At 39.8% G+C, this 21,230-nt stretch overlaps 1 long non-coding RNA gene across 1 annotated transcript; it reads left to right on the top strand.

Annotated features, from left to right (window-relative positions):
* Nucleotides 1-626: 626 nt before the first annotated feature.
* LOC117096419 lies at nt 627-19,407 on the top strand. Its single transcript, XR_004442480.1, has 4 exons — nt 627-637; nt 15,702-15,706; nt 16,023-16,032; nt 19,251-19,407. It is a non-coding gene; the product is annotated as an uncharacterized LOC117096419 (long non-coding RNA).
* Nucleotides 19,408-21,230: the final 1,823 nt, after the last annotated feature.

The raw sequence follows: 21,230 nt of genomic DNA on the forward strand, positions 1-21,230 counted from the left end.
ATTTGGATGCCCTTTATTTCCTTCTCTTGTCTGATTGCTCTAGCTAGGACTTCCAGTACTACGCTGAGTAACAGTGGTGAAAGTGGGCATCCTTGTCGTGTTCCAAATCTTAGAGGAAAGGCTTTCAGTTTTCCCCCATTCAGTATTATATTAGCTGTGGGTCTGTCATATATGGCTTTATAATGTTGAGGTATGTTTCTTCTATACCCAGTTTTTTGAGGGTTTTCACCATGAAGGGGTTAACTTTTATCAAATGCTTTTTCAGTACCAATTGAACTGATCACATGGTTTTTGTCTTTCATTCTGTTAATATGATGTATCATACTGATTGATTTGCATATGTTGAACTATCGTTGCATCCCAAGGATAAATGTCACTTGGTCATGAGGAATGACTTTTTTAAATGTGTTGTTGGTTTGCTAGTATTTTGTTAAGGATTTTTGCATCAATATTCATCAGAGATATTGGCCTGTAATTTTTTTTTTTTGATGTGTCTTTGTCTGGTTTTGGCATCAGGATAATACTGGCCTCACAGAATAAGTTTGAAAGTATTCCCTCCTCCTCTATTTTTTTGGAATAATTTGAGTGGAATTCGTATTAGTTCTTTTTAAAATGTGTGATAGAATTCAGCAGTGACGTCATCAGGTCCTGGACTTTTCTTTACTGGGAGACTTTTTATTACAGCTTTGATCTCATTACTTGTTATTGTTCTGTTCAGGTTTTGGATTTCTTCATGGTTCAGTCTTGGTAGGTTGTACGTATGTAGGAATTTCTCCATTTCTTCTAAATGTTCCAATTTATTGGCATACAGTTGCTCAGAGTAATCAATAATGGTCCTTTAAGTTTCTGCAGTATCAGTTGTAATGTCTCCTTTTTCAACTCTGAGTTTATGTATTTGGATCTGCTTTTTTTTTTTCTCAGTCTGGCTAAAAATTTACCAATTACGTTTAACTTTTCAAAAACCAACTTTTTGTTGCACTGATCTTTTGTATTATTTTCTTTATTTCAATTTCATTTTTATCGAATCTTTATTGTTTCTTTTCTTCTACTAATTTTGGCTTTGGTTTGCTCTTGCTTTTCTAATTCTTTGAGATGTATCTTTCTTTTTTAACGAAGTTTTTCTTCTTTTCTAATGTAGGCACTTAGAGCTACAAAATTCCCTCTTAGTACTCCTTTATACAGCCATATTTCAAGGCAGCATATATATCTACCTCAATTTATTAAGCGGTGCTTTATAGTTAAACATTTAGTTGTTCCTCATTTTCTTTTTTTTCTTTGCTCTGAGGTACGTTTTGATGTTTCAAATTTTCTAACATTAATAAACAATGTTGTTTAGCGTTTCATTTGCCTGTTTTTTTTTGTTTTGTTTTACAAAATGGGATAATATGTTTTATACTCTGCTTAAGTCACTCACAATACATTATAAACACCTCTCTGCATCAGTGACCATGAACTACAACATAAAGTCAAAACCTTGCCCCTTCTCAACAGCTGCATCCACTAACAAGCAATACCCAAAAAAGTTTCTCAAATTGGGGCTTTGTAAAAACCATGACAGAACATAGAATTACATCATGAATTAAATACAGTTTATTATCAGATGAACTGAATAGGAATTTGCATTAAACAACCCACAACCAGAACATTTATTTATTTATTTATTATTGAACTCTCTTCTTAACTAGTAATGGCCCCTCCTTAAGAGGTGTGGCCAAAAGCAAGTTTTCTGTTCTGGTTATTGACCTGGACCTATTTAGGAGGTTATTTGCTGGTCCTTGTTACACCCTACCTGGGCCCAGAAACCACAGTAAACATCATTAGATGGTATCAGGATTTATCTACAAATTGTAGAGAATCCCAGGCCTTTCTGTAATTACTCAAAAGTTGCTTTTTTATTTTTAAGTGCAGAATCTTCATTTCCTTAGTTCTAACCACGTCTATTTTTATTTGCTACTTCCTTGGTTCTAACCACGCTATTTCCTTGGTTCTAAGCATGTCTGTCATTTGCTACTTTATAGATTCTAATTATATAATGAGACAAACTATATGGACGACTCAGTGTGGCACACAGCAATGACTCAATAAGAGTTATTGGTTACTATTATCTATATGAATGCTGTAAATACAACTCTCCTGAGTCTAGAGAAAGACTACTGTCAAATGTCTCACTGTGGGAGGAGGAAGGGTTTTAAAGCCTCCATTAGCTTTTGGCCAGACAGGATCAATTTCTAATCTGTGTAGTTCCTGAAAGACTTTAACCTTTCCATTGTGTAGTGTTATTTACTTTCTCTATATTTCTCATTCTCACAATAGCCCTCCCTAGCAGCTATAATTGTACTTAAGAGGCAACCTTTCTTTTGCTCCACCAGACCCCTTCTATAGAACATTAATCATAATGATATGTATGTATATTTACACATCTGAACAGAAAATTGGATTTCAGACAGACACACACACAAGGAATATGTGTATCTGTTACACAAGTCATAGTCTAGCTGTTCCTTCATCATCCCGTTTGTGAACTGGAAATGACAAAGTATTTGCAACATTCCTCATTATGTGACAAATATGAAAATATTTAAATAACAATAATTAAGCTCTGATGAATAAAGAGCTTTCAAAAAGAAGCGCTAAAGTATGTAAACTCACTTATTAAAGTAGAGTTGGTTTTGCTACTATAGTATTTAGACACCAGAGGGTTTTTTAAAAAATAATTTCAAATTTCATTTTAGATTCAGGGAGTACACATGTAGGTTTGTTACGTGAGTATATTGCATAACGCTGAGGTTTGGCATATGGATGATCCTGTCACCCAGGTAGTGAGCATAGTACCCAATAGTTTTTCAACCCATGCCCCTCTTCCTCTCTCTCCACTCTAGTAGCCCCCAGTGGCTATTATTGCCATCTTTATGCCCATGAGTATCTAATATTTAGCTCCCACTTAAAAATGAGAACATGCAATATTTGGTTTTCTGTTCCTGTGTTAATTCACTTTGGATATTGGCCTCCAGATGCATCCATGTTGCTGCAAAGAACATGATTTTATTCTTCATATGGCTGCATAGTATGATATAATGCGTATGTACCAATTATTTTAATCCAAGCCTCTACTGGTGGACACCTAGGTTGCTTCCATGTCTATTGTGAATAGTGTTGTGATAAACATATGAGTGAATCTTTTTGATGACATATGAGTGTGTCTTTTTGGTAGAATGATTTATTTTCTTATGTATATATACCCAGTAATGGCATTGCTGGGTCAAATGATAGTTCTGCTTTAAGTTCTTTGAGAAATCTTCAAACTGCTTTCTACATGGCTGAGCTAAAAACATTCCTACCGACGTGTGTGTTACCTTTCCTCTACATCTTTGCCAGCATCTGTTGTTTTTTTGACTTTTCAATAGTAGTCATTCTGACTAGTATAAGATGGTATCTCATTGTGGTTTTTATTTGCATTTCTCTGGTGATTAGTGACACTGAACATCTTTTCACATGTTTCTTGATCACTTGTATGTCTTATTTTGAAAAGTGTCTGTTTATGTCTTCTGCCCTTTTTTTTATCATACTATAAGTTCTGGGATACATGTGCAGAACGTGCAGGTTTGTTACATAGGTATACACGTGCCATGGTGATTTACTGCACCATCAATCCGTCATCTACATTAGGTATTTCTCCTAATGCTCTCCTTCACCTAGCCCCCCACTCCCCAACAGGCCCCAGTGTGTGATGTTCCCCTCCCTGTGTCCACGTGTTCTCATTGTTCAACTCCCACTTATGAGTGAGAATATGCTGTGTTTGGTTTTCTCTTCCTGTGTTAGTTTGCAGAGAATGATGGTTTACAGCTTCATTCATGTCCCTGCAAAGGACATAAACTCATCCTTTTTTTATGGTTGTATAGTATTCCATGATGTATATGTGCCACATTTTCTTTCTCCAGTCTGTCATTCATGGGCATTTGGGTTGGTTCCAAGTCTTTGCTGTCATGAACAGTGCTGCAATAAACATATGTGCACATGTGTCTTCATAGTAGAATGATTTATAATCCTCAGGGTATATACACAGTAATGGGATGGCTGGGACAAATGGTATTTCTGGTTCTAGATCCTTGAGAAATCACCACACTGTCTTCCACAATGGTTGAACTAAATTATACTCCCACCACAGAGTAAAAGCATTCCTATTTCTCCACATCCTCTCCAGCATCTATTCTTTCCTGACTCGTAGATGTGTAGTGCTATTTCTGAGGCCTCTGTTCTGTTCCATTGGTCTATATATCTGTTTTGGTACCAGTACCATGCTGTTTTGGTTACTGTAGCCTCATAGTATAGTTTGAAGTCAGGTAGTGTGATGCCTCCAGCTTTGTTCATTTGCTTAGGATTGTCTTGGCTATACGGGCTCTTTTTTGGTTCCACATGAAATTTAAAGTAGTTTTTCTAATTCTGTGAAGAAAGTCAATGGTAGCTTGATGGAGATAGCATTGCATGTATAAATTACTTTGGGGAGTATGGCCATTTTCACAATATTGATTCTTCCTATCCGTGAGTATGGAATGTTTTTCCATTCGTTTGTGTCGTCTCTGATTTCCTTGAGCAGTGGTTTGTAGTCCTCCTTGAAGAGCTCCTTCACATCCCTTGTAAGTTGTATTCCTAGGTATTTTATTCTCTTTGTAGCAATTGTGAATGGGAGTTCACTCATGATCTGGCTCTCTGTTTGCCTATTTTTGGTGTCTAGGAGTGCTTGTGATTTTTGCACATTGATTTGGTACCTGGAGACTTTTCTGAAGTTGTTTATCAGGTTAAGGAGATTTTGGGCTGAGATGATGGGGTTTTCTAAATATACAATCATGTCATCTGCAAACAGAGACAACTTGACTTTTGCTCTTCCTATTTGAATACCTTTATTTCTTTCTCTTGCCTGATTGCCCTGGCAAGAACTTCCAATACTATGTTGATTAGGAGTGCTGAAAGAGGGTATACTTGCCTTGTGCTGATTTTCAAAAATGCGTCTAGTTTTTGCCCTTTCAGTGTGATATCAGCTGTGGGTCTGTCATAAATAGCTCTTATTATCTTGAGATACATTCAATCAATACCTAGTTTATTGAGAGTTTTTAGGATGAAGGGGTGTTGAATTTTATCATAGGTCTTTTTTGCGTCTATTGAGATAATCATGTGGTTTTTGTCATTGGTTCTGTTTATGTGATGGATTCTGTTTATTGATTTACATATGTTGAATCAGCCTTATATCCCAGGGATGAAGTCAACTTGATCATGGTGGATAAGCTTTTTAATGTGCTGCTGGATTCAGTTTGCCAGTATTTTATTGAGGATTTTCCATCGATGTACATCAGTGATACAGGCCTGAAATTTTCTTTTTTTGTTATGTCTCTGCCAGGTTTTGGTATCAGGATGATGCTGGCCTCATAAAATGAATTAGGGAGGATTCCCTCTTTTTCAGTTGTTTGGAATAGTTTCAGAAGGAATGGTACCAGCTCCTCTTTGTACCTCTGGTAGAATTTAGCTAGAAATCTGTCTGGTCCTGGGCTTTTCTTGGTTGGTAGCCTATTAATTACTGCCTCAGTTTCAGAACTTGTTATTGGTCTATTCAGGGTTTTGACTTCTTCCTGGTTTAGTCTCGGGAGGGCGTATGAGTCCAGGAATTTATCCATTTCTTCTAGATTTTCTAGTTTATTTGCGTAGAGGTGTTTATAGTATTCTCTGAGGGCAGTTTGTATTTGTGTGGGATCAGTGGTGGTATCACTTTTATCACTTTTTATTGTGTCTATTTGATTCTTCTCTCTTTTCTTTATTAGTCTGGCTAGCAGTCTATCTATTTTGTTAATCTTTTCGAAAAACCAGATCCTGGATTCACTGATGTTTTGAAGGGTTTTTCGTGCCTCTATCTACTTTAGTTCTGCTCTGATCTTAGTTATTTCTTGTCTTCTGCTAGCTTTTGAATTTGTTTGGTTTTGTTTTTCTAGTTCTTTTAATTATGGTGTTAGGGTGTTAATTTTAGATCTTTCTTACTTTCTCCTGTGGGCATTTAGTGCTATAAATTTCCCTCTAAGCACTGCTTTAGCTGTGTCCCACAGATTCTCTCAGGTAGTTCCTGTCTACCCATATACTTGCACAATAGTTTAGCCGGTTATAGAACTTCAGGTTACAAATAATTTTCCCTTAGAATTTTCAAGACATTGCGATGGAATCTAAATTTTTATCACAGGCTACTTATCAATTCAGTAATTTATTCTCTTTGTGTTTCTGTCTTCCCAACCACAAACTTTCATGTATACAAGAACAATGGGTGGGTGTGGAAGATGAGATACCTGTGAACAGTCCAGTTAGCAACTGGGCCAAACTCCTTAGGTACATCTGGTCATTCCTACATAAAAAGAACTCATGAAAGGGAACCAAGGAGTCCTAAAAATTCTTTATGAAAACTCAACAGCAGAGATCAAGTAATACTGCCTTATCCGCAGCATTTGGACAAAAAATTCATGGTTTATTGCAAAGAGAACTTCACCTTGTAACAAACACAGCTGATAGTTTGGTCTTCATGCCATCTTCAGAGAGATATCTTTTGTGGCATTGGCTAATGCAGCCTACAATGAGTGGGGGTGACTTGGTTGATGCAAGTTTGTCCTAAATGTCTGTTCTTCCCTTCCTGATACCAATGGGTTAGTCTGGCATAGTCTTCTCCAGGTAATGGCAGAAGTACAAGAGGGGAGAGGAAACACAAGGCTTTTGTGGTTTTGCCCAGAATGAGTACAGTATGACTTTGGCCTAATTCTGTTGGCAAAAGCAAGTCCTATGTCCAAACCCAAAGCCAAGAATCTCAGAAGTACATCTTTCGGCCGGGCGCGGTGGCTCAAGCCTGTAATCCCAGCACTTTGGGAGGCTGAGACGGGCGGATCACGAGGTCAGGAGATCGAGACCATCCTGACTAACACGGTGAAACCCCGTCTCTACTAAAAAATACAGAAAACTAGCCGGGCGAGGTGGCGGGCGCCTGTAGTCCCAGCTACTCCGGAGGCTGAGGCAGGAGAATGGCGTAAACCCGGGAGGCGGAGCTTGCAGTGAGCTGAGATCCGGCCACTGCACTCCAGCCTGGGCGACAGAGCCAGACTCCATCTCAAAAAAAAAAAAAAAAAAAAAAGAAGTACATCTTTCGCACACTGTGGGTGCATTTCAGAGTTATGTGAAGAACAATGTAGATACAGGAAGGAGGAAAATATTAGAGCCAATAACACTGTCTACTGAAGATTCTAGTAAACAAACATATTTCTTAAAAATTAATGTGCACAATACATGTTTACAAAAGGGAGATGATTTTCCCTATAAGGCAGTTTCTGGCTCTGTACTTTTAAACAAAATATATCTTCAAAAATAATGAGGAACATTGTTTGTTTGCTTTTCTGATGTGCCTGGAGTTTGCTGGCAGCATGATATGCTCTGGCTATTTCTTTGTTGTCTGAGAAAAGCGCTGACTCTCTTTGAGTGATTTTGATTCAGTTTCTCTCTGAGAAAGGCCAAGGTGTGGTGGAAGAATGTGTGTCGGGTTGGGTTAGGGGAATTAAAACATTTTGCCACTGGAGGAAAATGACAACAAAACTGTATTTAGACTAACTTCCTTGCAGACAGACATGCCTTACCCTCCCTGGAGTCCATGCCTAGATTCTCATCCTGGCAGGCTGCTACTTGGGAACCTGGGCAAGTCACTTTTTTTCTCTGACTCTCAATTTCTTGTTCTATAAATGGGAACTAATTGGAGGTGTCCTACTTAACTACAAAGGTGTTGTGAGTAACAAATGACATAGCAAATGGGAGAAGATGATGAAAAACTACAGAATACTGGCCATAAATAGCCGTGGCAGATCGTCTGAAATCTGGGCGGTTAACCAGTTTAGCCCAAGAGCTTAAGGAGGCTGAAGTTACTCAATGGTTCAAGCTACTTAGGCTTTATCCTCTGGAAAAAGTTGTTCCAATACCCTTAGGGGTTAGTTATTCCCCCTAGAGAAATAGGCTTAGGAGATAGATGCAGGATGACTTGCATGCTTTTGGAAAGAGAGGTTCTGAGAATCCCTAAACTTGAACAATATGTTTCATCACGTTTTTTGAGGTTATAGACTATGTTGAGTATCTAAAGAAAGCTATGTCTCCTCCCCTTAGGAGAAAAAAATGCATCTCTGCATATGAATGCATCATTTCAAATATAATTTTAGGATTTGGATGGGGAATGTTCCTCCCAGAATCTCTGCTTTAGAGAAATACTGCCTGGCACTATGGGGGCACTGTCCATGTTTCCTCAGAATACTTCCCAGGATGACTCCATCTGAGGCTTACAGAAAGGCCTGGGTCTTCCTGCCTCTTTCTTCATTTTTGGTCTTCTCCTCTCCACAGACAGAAAGACAAAAATTTAACTCCAAGACACTAGTGTTTCTTGGCCCAGCTTATTCTTTGAAAGCTACATAGCACCAGCAATACTCTGGACATTCACTTCTCTTCCCAACCTACTTCTCATCTCCTCTTCCTCCTCTGCCTCTGATTCACCTCAACTACTGCTGCTGCTTCTATTTCTCCTGCTCCACCTCCTTCTTCTTCTTTTAAAAACCAACCTTTTAAAAAATTATTTTATAAACATGCATCATCAATGATAATGTGCCTGAAAAGGTATCTTAAAAAGGACATCACATAAGTAATACAAGCTCAGTGGAATCTTTTACTTTTATAGGAAAAGAATTCAAGGTATTTATTATGTCCCTGCTGATGAGTGAATAGTATCACTTCATCCAAACTGCCCACCCCTGACCCAGCATTTCGTGTTGTTGCAGAACAGCTAGTTTAGCTCCCCAGTATAAATGATTGGTTATAGGTAGACATGAACTCAGTTATCATCTATAGCATCCCACCTTTGAGGATATTTAGGATTATAACCACAAAAGGATGAGGATCATTGGAAAAAATGAGCAAAACATAGAAGGACCAAGTGGGGGAAAAGAAACTATGACTCCAAAAATTCACAGACCATGACAACTGCAAAAAAGACGATATCAGCAAATGTGGTGATTTTTCCACAGCACTCAAAATCCTGTCCTGCATGTCAACTTAAAAGAATTTTGTCAGAAGGACATCACACAATAATCTACTCACACCCTGAGGGTTTGAAACTTTTAAAACAACAATTGAAAAAAAGTTGAATAGGTTCTATATTCTAATTAATCTGTGATCCCTCTTGATATTTTCTGATGATTGGACTAACGACCACTTTACCACACTGTTTAACATCCATATTATTTTTGGCCGGGCACGGTGGCTCAAGCCTGTAATCCCAGCACTTTGGGAGGCCGAGACGGGTGGATCACGAGGTCAGGAGATCGAGACCATCCTGGCTAACACGGTGAAACCCCGTCTCTACTAAAAAATACAAAAATCTAGCCGGGCGAAGTGGCGGGCACCTGTAGTCCCAGCTACTCGGGAGGCTGAGGCAGGAGAATGGCGTGAACCTGGGAGGCGGAGCTTGCAGTGAGCTGAGATCCAGCCACTGCACTCCAGCCCGGGAGACAGAGCGAGACTCCGTCTCAAAAAAAAAAAAAAAAAAAAAAAAATCCATATTATTTTTATATTTATTGTACATTATGTTGCTCAGGCTTAATTTATGAGCAGGTAAGCAAAAGTGTTTCCTTTTCAAAGTATCTTTCTAGGTGTGGAAATGTTACTGAGTGAAAGTATAGCAAAAGGAAAACACTGTTGAACAATGTGTTTTAACAATTCTTTGAAGCTATAGACTTTATTGAAGACCCCATAAAAAGCTACGGCTCCTCCCCTAAAGGGGGAACAGTGCACCTATGCATATGAACCACAATTCTGAGCATAATTTCAGGATTTGGGTGGAAAAATGTTCCTAGAGTATTAATTGTTGCCTAAGCTCTGGTAGGAAGATTGTAGTTTTCTCTAACTCATGCTTGTAGTTTCTATTTTATACTCCTGCAGGTAATAATAGCCTACTGGGAAGAATCATTAAATAAACAAACCAGGTGAAGTCTAATAGGAAACAGTCACTCTACTTAAAGGAAAATGAGAGTGAGCAACCGCACCTTTCTGTATGTTTCTATTTGGCTTTTATGAAAATCTTTTGGGTGTGGGAATTCAGTGTTTATAACTGTTAGATTTTCCATCCTTTGAACTTTGTTATTTGTACAGCAGCTGTAAAAAGAGGTGAAGGCTGTAAATAGGATCTTAATCGTCCGTGCAAATTATATTTCATGGCATATGTTATCGTAGCATTTCAGAAGTTTTTGTAGGAAGTATCTATCTATTTGAATTGCCTGGTAAATATGAAGATGAACAAGGATACTACATGGACCATGATTTCCATACGCTCCGTAAGACTGTTCAAAAATCCCTACTGCCATTAACATTAATCTCTTAGAAGTGGTCTGAAAAAGATGTGGTCTGGAAGATGTTGTTTACTGTGGAAAAAGACTGTTTTTTTTTGTTTTTGTTCTCCTACTACTGAGAAACGTGAATCATTAGGTAAATGTCTCATCTAATTGTTCTAGTTATATTTTTCTCTGGAGAAACTGATCACCTATACTATAATGAACACAACACATTATCTCTATACTTTTCTCCATTTGTAAAGATTAAACCAACTAACCCTATAATACTGCATGTAAAAGAATTTACAAATAAGGGAAAGATTAGTCACACATCTATGATTTGGGCTTCCAGTTCTGTTTCTTTTTCCCTTTTCTTGCCTCTCCTTAGGGAAATGTACCTTTAAAAAGTGCCCTTATTGAAAATGAGATGGAAGCTGGGAAAAATAAATCTCAGTTAATCAGCTGTGCTGATTATGGACATGGTGTCTCATGCCTGTAATCCCAGCACTTTGGGAGGCCAAGGCAGAAGAATCACTTGAGCCTAGGTGTTTGAGATCAACTTGGACAACAAAGCAAGACTCCATCTCTACCAAAAAATTTTTAGAAAACATTATTAGCCAGGCATTGTGGCTCAGGTCTATAATACTAGCTGCCTAGGAGGCCGATGTGGGAGAATCGCTTGAGCCCAGGAGGTCGAGGCTGCAGTGAGCTTTGATTACTTCACTGTACTCGAGCCTGGGAAACAGTGCAAGACCTTGTCACTAAAAAAGAAAATAAAACAAAAGAAATCAAAAACCATAATGACAATAATTTAAGGATATGTTCCTCTGTCACAAAGATGGTCACCACCACAATCGTTATTGTTATTATTGTCATCACTGGAAACATTATCAACTATTACCATGTGTCAGGAACTATGTTCAGTGCTTTCTTTGCATGGCCCTAATAAACTGCACTTTCATATGAGGTGGGGGCCTTTGCACAGGCTAGTTCCTTTGTTTGGAATGCCCTTCCCTGCCCGTTTCTGATGCACACTAGCCCATCCTACTACCCATCAGACATTACTTGCTCTGAGAAGACCACACTATCTCCATGTCCTTCTATGTCCCCTTATCTTTCTGGATTACTAAGCTGCCAGCCGTGGAAGAGCAGGGACCATACAACAGTTTGCTCAATAGGCAGTATGCAGCACATAGCACACAACCTGGTACATGACACTTTGTATTTGTTCAATACATGTGGCCTTTGGACCATATATGCAGCCATATATAGTAGGAAGTGCCACAGTGAAGATTCTATTACAGTACTTTTCTGGATCCAGAGATTTAACCACTGGAATTCCACCTCCTGCCTCCTCCTTCTCTTCTGCTGCCTCCTCCTCTTCTGCATCTTACTTCCTTTCCTCTTCATCACAACAGCATAGTGCAGTGTGAAAAGTGCTGGCTCTACATTCAGACTGTCTGGGTTTGAATCCAGATAGTACGTGCAAAACACTGAGTGCTCAATATTTACTGTTTCTAAAATTGCCCTCGTCCCCACTCCCAATATGTGGGTGGGGCGGTGTCATACCAGATGTGCTGTTGTATCGTTGGAATTAGCCAGGGCCCCGTCCAATAGAATTGATGCTCTAGGGCCAAAAACGCTGCTCCAGAGAGGCATACAACACATATGTAGAACTGGATGAAATATGACAAACTAACAGTTTACTAAGGCCATGGAAAAAGAAAAAGATCAAAAACTAATGATGCATCTAATGGTGATGGAAGAAGGATTCTGGTTAGAGAAAGCTTCAACCAATGAGGAAAATGTGGGAGTTGTGTGAATAATTCTAGGTTAGGGTACAGTGAAGCATTGGATGCACTGTTCCAAGAACTAGGAAAGGCTGAGGGTAGCGGATGAGAGAAATAGAGGGTGCCTAGAAAAAGTTCTGGAATGCAGATATTAGTAAAGATACGGAGTGCATTGAGACTTTATTGCAAATAGAGAGACTGATCCAAATGCTAGGTGACAAAGATAATCATTATCTAAAAGGATGGTGGATTAGAATAAAGCATGGATTTGCTACACGCTTGTTTCTTTTTTTTTTTTCTGATTCATATTTTCAAAGGTAGCTTACGCTAATTCACCAAGTATATTATTGTCCTTGACATTTGATGACAATTTAAAAATTTAACTAATAAAGAAGACTATAAGCAGTATCCAAACCTGTCTTAAGGCTGGGTGTGGTGCCTCACACCTGTAATCCCAGCACTTTGGGAGGATGAGGTAAGCTGATCACTTGAAGTCAGGAGTTCAAGACCAGCCTGGGCAATATGGTGAAACCCTATCTCTACTAAAAATACAAAAATTAGCTGGGCGTGGTAGAAGGTGCCTGTAATCCCAGCTACTTGGGAGGCTGAGGCAGGAGAATCATTTGAACCTGGGAGGCAGAGGTTGCAGTGAGCCAAGATAGTGCCACTGCACTCCAGCCTATGCAACAGAGCAAGACTCCATCTCAAAAAAACAAAAAAACAAAAAACCTGTCTTAAGTATATTAATCGTGATATGACAGACTCTGAATTTAAAAGGTCAACGTGAATGATAAATAAATGAGAAAATTTTATATATTTGTGCACATGTCGCAAAATAAAGAAAAATCAACATATCCTAGAAATTGGTGCTATAATTGCAGGTTTAATTTTACCAGTGGTTACATTTCTCATAGTTTCCTGTGTTGGAGTACGGCATGGGAATGAATGACCACAGAATTAGCAATTATCCTGTAATTTTAAAAGTGTGGTTGAATTTGTTTCTGTTAGCATTAAGTTTTCCACTTACATAAAAACTTACTACACAAAAGCTTTGGGGAAAATGGATCAATCTTATGTTCTCTATCTAGCATTAGAAGCTAGTGAAGATAATGATATCATTAAACTCAATATCCTTATGAAAAAAAGAACAGTAATGGCTGATTTGTATCTCTAAATAGCTACATTAATTAAATTCTAGTCTCTTGAAACACTGAGATTTGGGGGGAGAATACAGAAAGTTTTAAATGTTAATTTTGTACAATAAAACTAAGGTTCTTCTGGCCATTCTTTTTTACTTATAGCACAGGGAGACTTAAAATAAAAAGCTGGAAATTCCAAGATATATTATTCTAGCAACAATAAGCTCGTGCTTCTATAGTGTTAGGTGACTTTTCCTTGATTCTAGTTCATAAGGGCAGGAAAAGTGCAGTCACTTCTTTATATGTACAACTTTGCCCAGTGCAGGGCACAATAGTACCCAATGAGAATTTGCTGATGAGGGTGAATACATCTAGTGTGTTAGAATTCAAGTTCTGGAACACTGACTTAGTCACTAACTACCTTGGAAAGAATGTAGGTAGGAAACCTGAGTTCACTATCATAGAAAATTCTCAGCATGCCATTTTCTCACTCAAAGTTTCCTGGTTTCCTTAAGCAAAGGAAAGTGAGAGTGTGCAGCATTGGAGAAGCAGGAGAACTCTGACCACATAATCTCTCTAGACCTTGGTTCTTGCCTGGAACACGTTGGTCTGTTACCTCGCAGTGAAGGTGGCTGGGTGGTGGTGCCCTCCTTCTTTAAGAAGACCTCAGAGGTGAATGGGCAGCAGGCATGTGTGTTTTCTTTCTGTCTGCCTGGTCCAGGAAGAAGATGGAGAGCAAAGGATTTGGGAGGGGAAAATTGTGCCTTATCCAGGGGAGTTAGAGAAGCCAAACAGCTTGGAAGACTAGGAGCCTCAGTAGAAGCTCTCTTACTTTAGCTATGAGGGAGACAGAGACATTTACTTCTCTTCGTGATGAACAGGAAAACCCAGCCCCACACAGACTGACTTAACCATTATAACCCATTAGCCTGTTGCAGAGTTACAGAACACAACTAGCTCTTTAGTGGTGTTTGGCTGGTCGGAACGAACTTGAAAATTAAGAAAAAAAAGGATCCTCTTTTTCCTAACTCTAAAAGTAATATATAGTGATTGCAAACATTTTGTAAAATACAGAAAAATGGGCCAGCCACAGTGGCTCACGCCTGTAATCCCAGCACTTTGGGAGGCTGAGGCGGGCGGATCACTTGAGGTAAGGAGTTCGAGACCAGCCTGACCAACATGGCAAAACCCCATCTCTACTAAAAATACAAAAATTAGCCAGGCATGGTGGCCAGCACCTGTAATCCCAGCTACTCAGGAGGCCAAGGCAGGAGAATTCCTTGAATCTGGGAGGTGGAGGTTGTAGTGAGCTGAGATCTTACCACTGTACTCCAGCCTGGGCAACAAGATTAATACTCCATCTCAAAATAATAATAACAATATAAAGCAGATAAAAATTACTTGGACTGGAATCATCCAGAAATTATGACATATTTAACATTTTGGAATACTTTTTCTTTTTTAAATAAATTAATGTATATGTGCTTAAAAGTAAGTGGGATCATAATTCATACATTGTTTTTAACCTTATAGTTTCCCTCTTAGTATACTGAGTACTGACCCATGTCCTTACATGATTTTTAATGATGTCACAGAATAGTTATATTAATCACAACTCTATTTTGGGCTATTTACATTGTTTATAGCTTTGGAATTAAAAATACTGCAATGGGTGGTGGCTGAGACGATGGCCAAATAGAAACAGTTCCAGTCTACAGCTCCCAGTGAGATCACCACAGAAGGTGAGTGATTGCTGCATTTCCAACTGCAGTAGCGGGCTCATCTCATTGGGACAGGTTAGACAGTGTGTGCACCCCACGGAGGGCCAGCAGGACCAGGGTGGGGCATCGCCTCACCCAAGAAGCACAAGGGGTCAGGGAGGGAGTTCCAAGCGAAGCCATGAAGCACTGTGCCACGAGGAACAGTGCACTCTGGCCCAGACACTACGTTTTTCACATGGTCTTTGCAACCCACAGACCAGGAGATTCCCTCAGGTGCCTACACCAGCAGGGCCCTGTTTTTCAAGCACAAAACTGGGCGGTCATGTTTGGACAGACCTCAAGCTAGCTGCAGGAGTTTTTTTCCATACCCCCAGTGGCACCTGGAACACCAGTGAGACAGAACCGTTTACTCCCCTGGATAGGGGGCTGAAGCCAAGGAGCCAAGTGGTCTTGCTCAGTGGATCCCATCCCCACAGAGCCCGGCAAGCTAAGATCCACTGGCTTGAAATTCTCACTGCCAGCACAGCAGTCTGAAGTTAACCTGGGATGCTGGAGCTTGGTGGGGGAAGGGGCGCCTGCCATTACTGAGCCTTGAGTAGGCTGTTTTTCCCTCACAGTGTAAATAAAGCCACCTGAAAGTTCAGACTGGGCAGAGCTCACTGCAGTGCCACAAAGCCACTGTAGCCAGACTGCCTCTCTAGATTCCTCCCCTCTGGGCAGGGCATCTCTGAAAGAAAGCCAGCAGCCCCAGTCAGGGGCTTATAGATAAAACTTCCATTTCCCTGGGACAGAGCACCTGGAGGAAAGGGCGGCTGTGGGCGCAGCTTCAGCAAACTGAAACGTTCCTGCCTGCCGGCTCTGAAGAAAACAGCAGATCTTCCAGCACAGCGCTTAAGCTCTGCTAAGGGACAGACTGCCTCCTCAAGTGGGTCCCTGACCCTGTACCTTCTGACTGGGAGACACCTCCCAGCAGGGGTCAACAGACAACTCATACAGGAGAGCTCTGGTTGGCATCAGGTGGGTGCTTCTCTGGGACAAAGCTTCCAGAGGAAGGAACAGACAGCAATCTTTGCTGTTCTGCAGCCTTTGCCGTTCTGCAGCCTTTGCCTGTGATACCCAGGCACAAAGGGTCTGGAGTGGACCTCCAGCAAACTCCAGCAGACCTGCAGCAGAGGGGTTTGACTGTTAGAAGGAAAACTAACAAACAGAAAGGAATAGCATCAACATTAACAAAAAGGACGTCCACACAAAAACTCCATCTGAAGGTCACCAACATCAAAGACCAAAAGTAGATAAATCCATGAAGTTGAGGAAAAATCAGCGCAAAAAGGCTGAAAATTCCAAAACCCAGAACACCTCTTCTCCTCCAAAGGATCACAACTCCTCGCCAGCCAGAGAACAAAACTGGATGGAGAATTAGTTTGACGAATTGACAGAAGTAGGCTTCAGAAGGTGGGTAATAACAAACTCCTCCGAGCTAAAGGAGCATGTTCTAACCCAATGCAAGGAAGCTAAGAACTTTGAAGAAAGGTTAGAGGAACTGCTAACTAGAATAACCAGTTTAGAGAGGAACATAAATGACCTGATGGAACTGAAAAACACAGCACGAGAACTTCGTGAAGCATACACAAGTATCAATAGCTGAATCGATCAAGTAGAAGAAAGGATATCAGAGATTGAAGATCAACATATTGAAATAAAGTGTGAAGACAAGATTAGAGAAAAAAGAATGAAAAGGAATGAACAAAGCCTCCAAGAAATATGGGACTATGTGGAAAAACCAAACCTACATTTGATTGGTGTACCTGAAAGTGACGGGGAGAATGGAACCAACTTGGAAAACACTCTTCAGGCTATTATCCAGGAGAACTTCTCCAACCTAGCAAGACAGGCCAACATTCAAATTCAGGAAATATGAAGAAACCACAAACACACTGCTCAAGAAGAGCAACCGTTTTGTCAATTTTTTAAGGAGATTATTTGTTTTTTGCTTCTTGAATTGTTTAAGTTCCTTATTGGTTCTGGATATTAGATCTTTGTTGGTGCATAGTTCACAAATATTTTTTCCCATTCTGTAGGTTGTCTGTTTACTCTGTTGATAGTTTCTTTTGTCTTGTAGAAGCTCTCTAGTTTAAATAGATCCCACTTGTCAATTTTTGTTTTTGTTGCAATTGTTTTTGAGGATGTTGCCATAAATTCTTTTCCAAAGCCAATGTCCAGAATGGTATCTCTTAGGTTTTCTTCTAGGATTCTTATTGTTTGGAGTCTTACATTTAAATCTTTAATCCATCTTGAGTTAATTTTTGTACCAGATGAAATGTAGGGGTCTAGTTTCATTCTTCTGCCTATGGCTGGCCAGTTATCTCAGCACCACTTATCAACCAGGTAGTCCTTTCCCCATTGCTTGTTTTTGTCAGCCCTGTCAAGATCAGATGGTTGTAGGTTTGTGGCTTTATTTCTGGATTCTCTATTCTGTTCCATTGGTCTATGTGTCTGTTTTTGTACCAGTACCATGCTATTTTGGTTACTGTAGTCTTATAGTTTGACGTGGGTAATGTAACGCTTTCAGCTTTGTCTTTTGCTCAGTATTGCTTTGGCTATTCAGGCTCCTTTTTGATTCCACACGAATTTTAAAACAGTTTTTCTCATCTATGAAAAATGACATTGGTAGTTCAATAGGAATAGCGTTGAATATGTAGATTGCTTTGGGCAGTATGGCCATTTTAACAATATTGGTTCTTCCAATCCATCAGCATGGAATGTTTTGTCATTTGTTTGTGTCATTTATGATTTCTTTCTACAGTGTTTTACAGGTCTCCTTGCAAAAATCTTTCACCTCCTCAGTTAGATGTATCTTTAGGCATTTTATTTTTGTGTATGGCTATTATAAATAGGATTTCATTCTTGATTTGGTTCTTGAGTGTTATTGATGTATAGAAATGCTACTGATTTTTGTACATTGATTTTGTATTCTGAATCTTTACTGAAGCTGTTTACAGTTCCAAGAACCTTCCAGCAGAGTCTTCAAGGTGCTGTACGTATAGTCATATCATCAGTAAAGACAGATAGTTTGATGACTTTTTTCCTAGTTGAATGATTTTTATATCTTTCTTTTGCCTGGTTGCTCTGGCTAGAACTTCCAGTGCTGTATTGAACGGGAGTGGTGAGAGTGGTCATGCTTGTCTTTTTCCAGCTCTCAGGGGGAATACTTCCAGCTTTTGTCCATTCAGTATAATGTTGGCTGTGGGTTTATTATAGATGGCTCATTATTTTGGGTATGTTCCATCAATTCTCAGTTTTTTAATGGTTTTTATCTTGAAGAGATGTTGGATTCTACCAGAAGCCTTTTCTGCATCTATTAAGATGATCATGTGGTTTTGGTTTTTTAGGTCTGTTTGTATGATGAATCACATTTATTGATTTGTATTAACCAACCTTGCATCCCAGAAATGAAGCCTACTTAATCATGGCAAATTCTTTTTTTATGTGCTGCTCGATTCAGTTTGCTAATATTTTGCTGAGAATTTTTGTGTCTATGTTCATCAGGGATATTGACCTATAGTTTCCTTTTTTCATTATGTCTTTGCCAGGTTTTGGTATCAGGGTAATGCTGGCTTTATTGAATGAGTTAAGGAGAAATCCCTCCTTCTCAATTTTTTGGAAAGTTTCAGTAGAATTGGTACCAGCTGTTCTTTACACATCTTGTGGAATTTGACTGTAAAGCAATCTGTTCCAAAGGATGGATAAAGGAAGCCTGTAAAATCACAAGCAAGTTAGTTCCTTGTAATATACAATGGGGACATAGGCACTGGATAAATACTCCCATTCCAAATGGGAGAAATTGACCAAAACAAAGGGGCTAGAGACCCCATGCAAGTCTGAAATCAAACAGGGAAGTCATTAAATCTTAAAGCTCCAAAATTATCTCCTTTAACTCCATATCTCACATCTGGATCATGCTGATGCAAGAGGTGGGCTCCCATGGTCTTGGGCAGTTCTGCCTCTGTAGCTTTGCAGGAGCTTTGCAGGATACAGTCCCCCATCCCAGCCACTTTCAAGGCTGACATGGAGCGTCTGCAGCTTTTTCAGGTATGTAATGCAAGCTGTCAGTGGATCTACCATTCTGGGATCTTGAGGATGGTGGTCCTTTTCTCACAGCTCAACTAGATAGTGGTCCACTCCAGTAGGGACTCAAAACCAAGTTAGTCCTCAAAAGCAAGTTAGTGTGGGGGCTTCAACCCCACATTTCCCTTCCACACTGCACTAGCAGAGGTTCTCTATTAGGGCTTCACCCCTGCAGCACACCTTTGCCTGGACATCCGGGTATTTCCATACATCTTCTGAAATCTAGGCAGAGTTTCCCAAACCTTAATTCTTGTCTTCTGTGCACCCACAGGACCAACACCACATGGAAGCTGCCAAGGCTTGGGGCTTGCACCTTCAGAAGTAATGGCCTGAGTTGTACCTTGGCCCCTTTTAGCCATGCCTGGGGTGACTGGCACAAGCCCCAAGTCTGCACACAGCAGAAGGGCACTGGACCCAGCCCATGAAACCATTTATTCCTCCTAGGACTCTGGGCCTGTGATGGGAGGGGTTGCCATGAAGGTCTCTGACATGCCCTGGAGACAATTTCCCCATTGTCTTGGTGATTAACATTTGGCTCCTCATTACTTATGCAAATTTCTGCAGCTGGCTTGAATTTTCCCAAGAAAATGGATTTTTCTTTTCTATTACATCATCAGGCTAAAAATTTTTCAAACTTTTATGCTTTGCTTCTCTTTTAAACATAAGTTCTAATTTCAAACCATCTCTTTGTGAATGCATAAAACTGAATGATTCCAGAATAGTCCAGGTCACATCTTGAATGCTTTGCTGCTTAGAAATTTCTTCCATCAGATACCTTAAATCATCTCTCTCAAGTTCAAAGTTCCCCAGAGCTCTAGGGCAGGGGCAAAATGTCACCAGTCTCTTTGCTAAAGCATAGCAAGAATGACCTTTGCTCCAGTTCCCAAGAAGTTTCTGATCTCCATCTGAGACTACAGCAGCCTGAACATCATTGTCCACATCATTATTAGCATTTTAGTCAAAATCATTCAACAAGTCTCTAGGAAGTTTCAAACTTTCCCACATCTTCTTGTCTTCTTCTGAGCCCTCCAAACTGTTCCAACCTCTGCTCATTTCTCAGTTTCAAAGTCATCTCCACATTTTCAGGCATCTTTATAGTAGTAACCTACTATACCAGTAGCAATTAACTGTACTAGTCCATTCTCACATTGCTATAAAGATACTACCCAAGACTTGGTAATTTATAAAGAAAAGAGGTTTAATTGACTCACAGTTCCACATGGCTGGGGAGACCTCAGGAAACTCACAATAATGCCGGAAGGGGAAGAGGCACGTCTTACATGGCAGCAGACAAGAGAAGAGGGGGGAGTGAAGAGGGAAGAGCTTCTTATAAAACCATCAGATCTTGTGAGAACTCACTCACAACCACAGAAACAGCCTGGGGGAAACAGCCCTTATGATCCAATCATGTCCCATCAGGTCTCTCCCTTGACATGTGGGGATTACAATTCAGATGAGATTTGGGTGGGGACACAAAGCCAAACCGTATCAGCAGGCATCATTCTTTCATTTCTATGTTTAGAACTCTCTTAAGGGTCTCTTGTGATCAATTAGTTGTAAACACCACTGTACTTGGACCAGCCATTAAGGATCCCTTGTAAGCCTGGTCTAATGGTAACAAATTCCCTTAGTGCTTGCTTGTCTGCAAAAGATTTTATTTCCCCTTTGTTTATGAAGCTTAGTTTGGCAGGGTATGAAAATCCTGAACGGAATTTCTTTCCGTAAACAATGTTTAAAATAAGTTTTCAATCTCTCCTAGCTTGTAAGGTTTCTGCAGAGAAGACTGCTGTTAGACTGATGGGGTTCCCTTTGTATGAGATCTGACCTTTTTCTCCAGCTGCTTTTATGATTTTTTCTTTACTGGACAGTACGGTGACCATATGCCTTGGTGATATTTGTTTTGTATAATATCTCACAGGAGTTCTCTGGATTTTTCATATTTGGATGTCTACATTTCTGACGAGATTAAGATAATTTTATTGAATTATTCTCTCAAATATGCTTTCCAGGTTGTTTACTTTTTCTCCTTCTCTCTCAGGAATACCAATAATTCATAGATTTGGTTGATTTACATAATCC

The sequence above is a fragment of the Trachypithecus francoisi genome, unplaced genomic scaffold (assembly GCF_009764315.1).
Source record: "Trachypithecus francoisi isolate TF-2019V2 unplaced genomic scaffold, Tfra_2.0 Contig01461, whole genome shotgun sequence".
Taxonomy (NCBI): Eukaryota; Metazoa; Chordata; class Mammalia; order Primates; family Cercopithecidae; genus Trachypithecus; species Trachypithecus francoisi.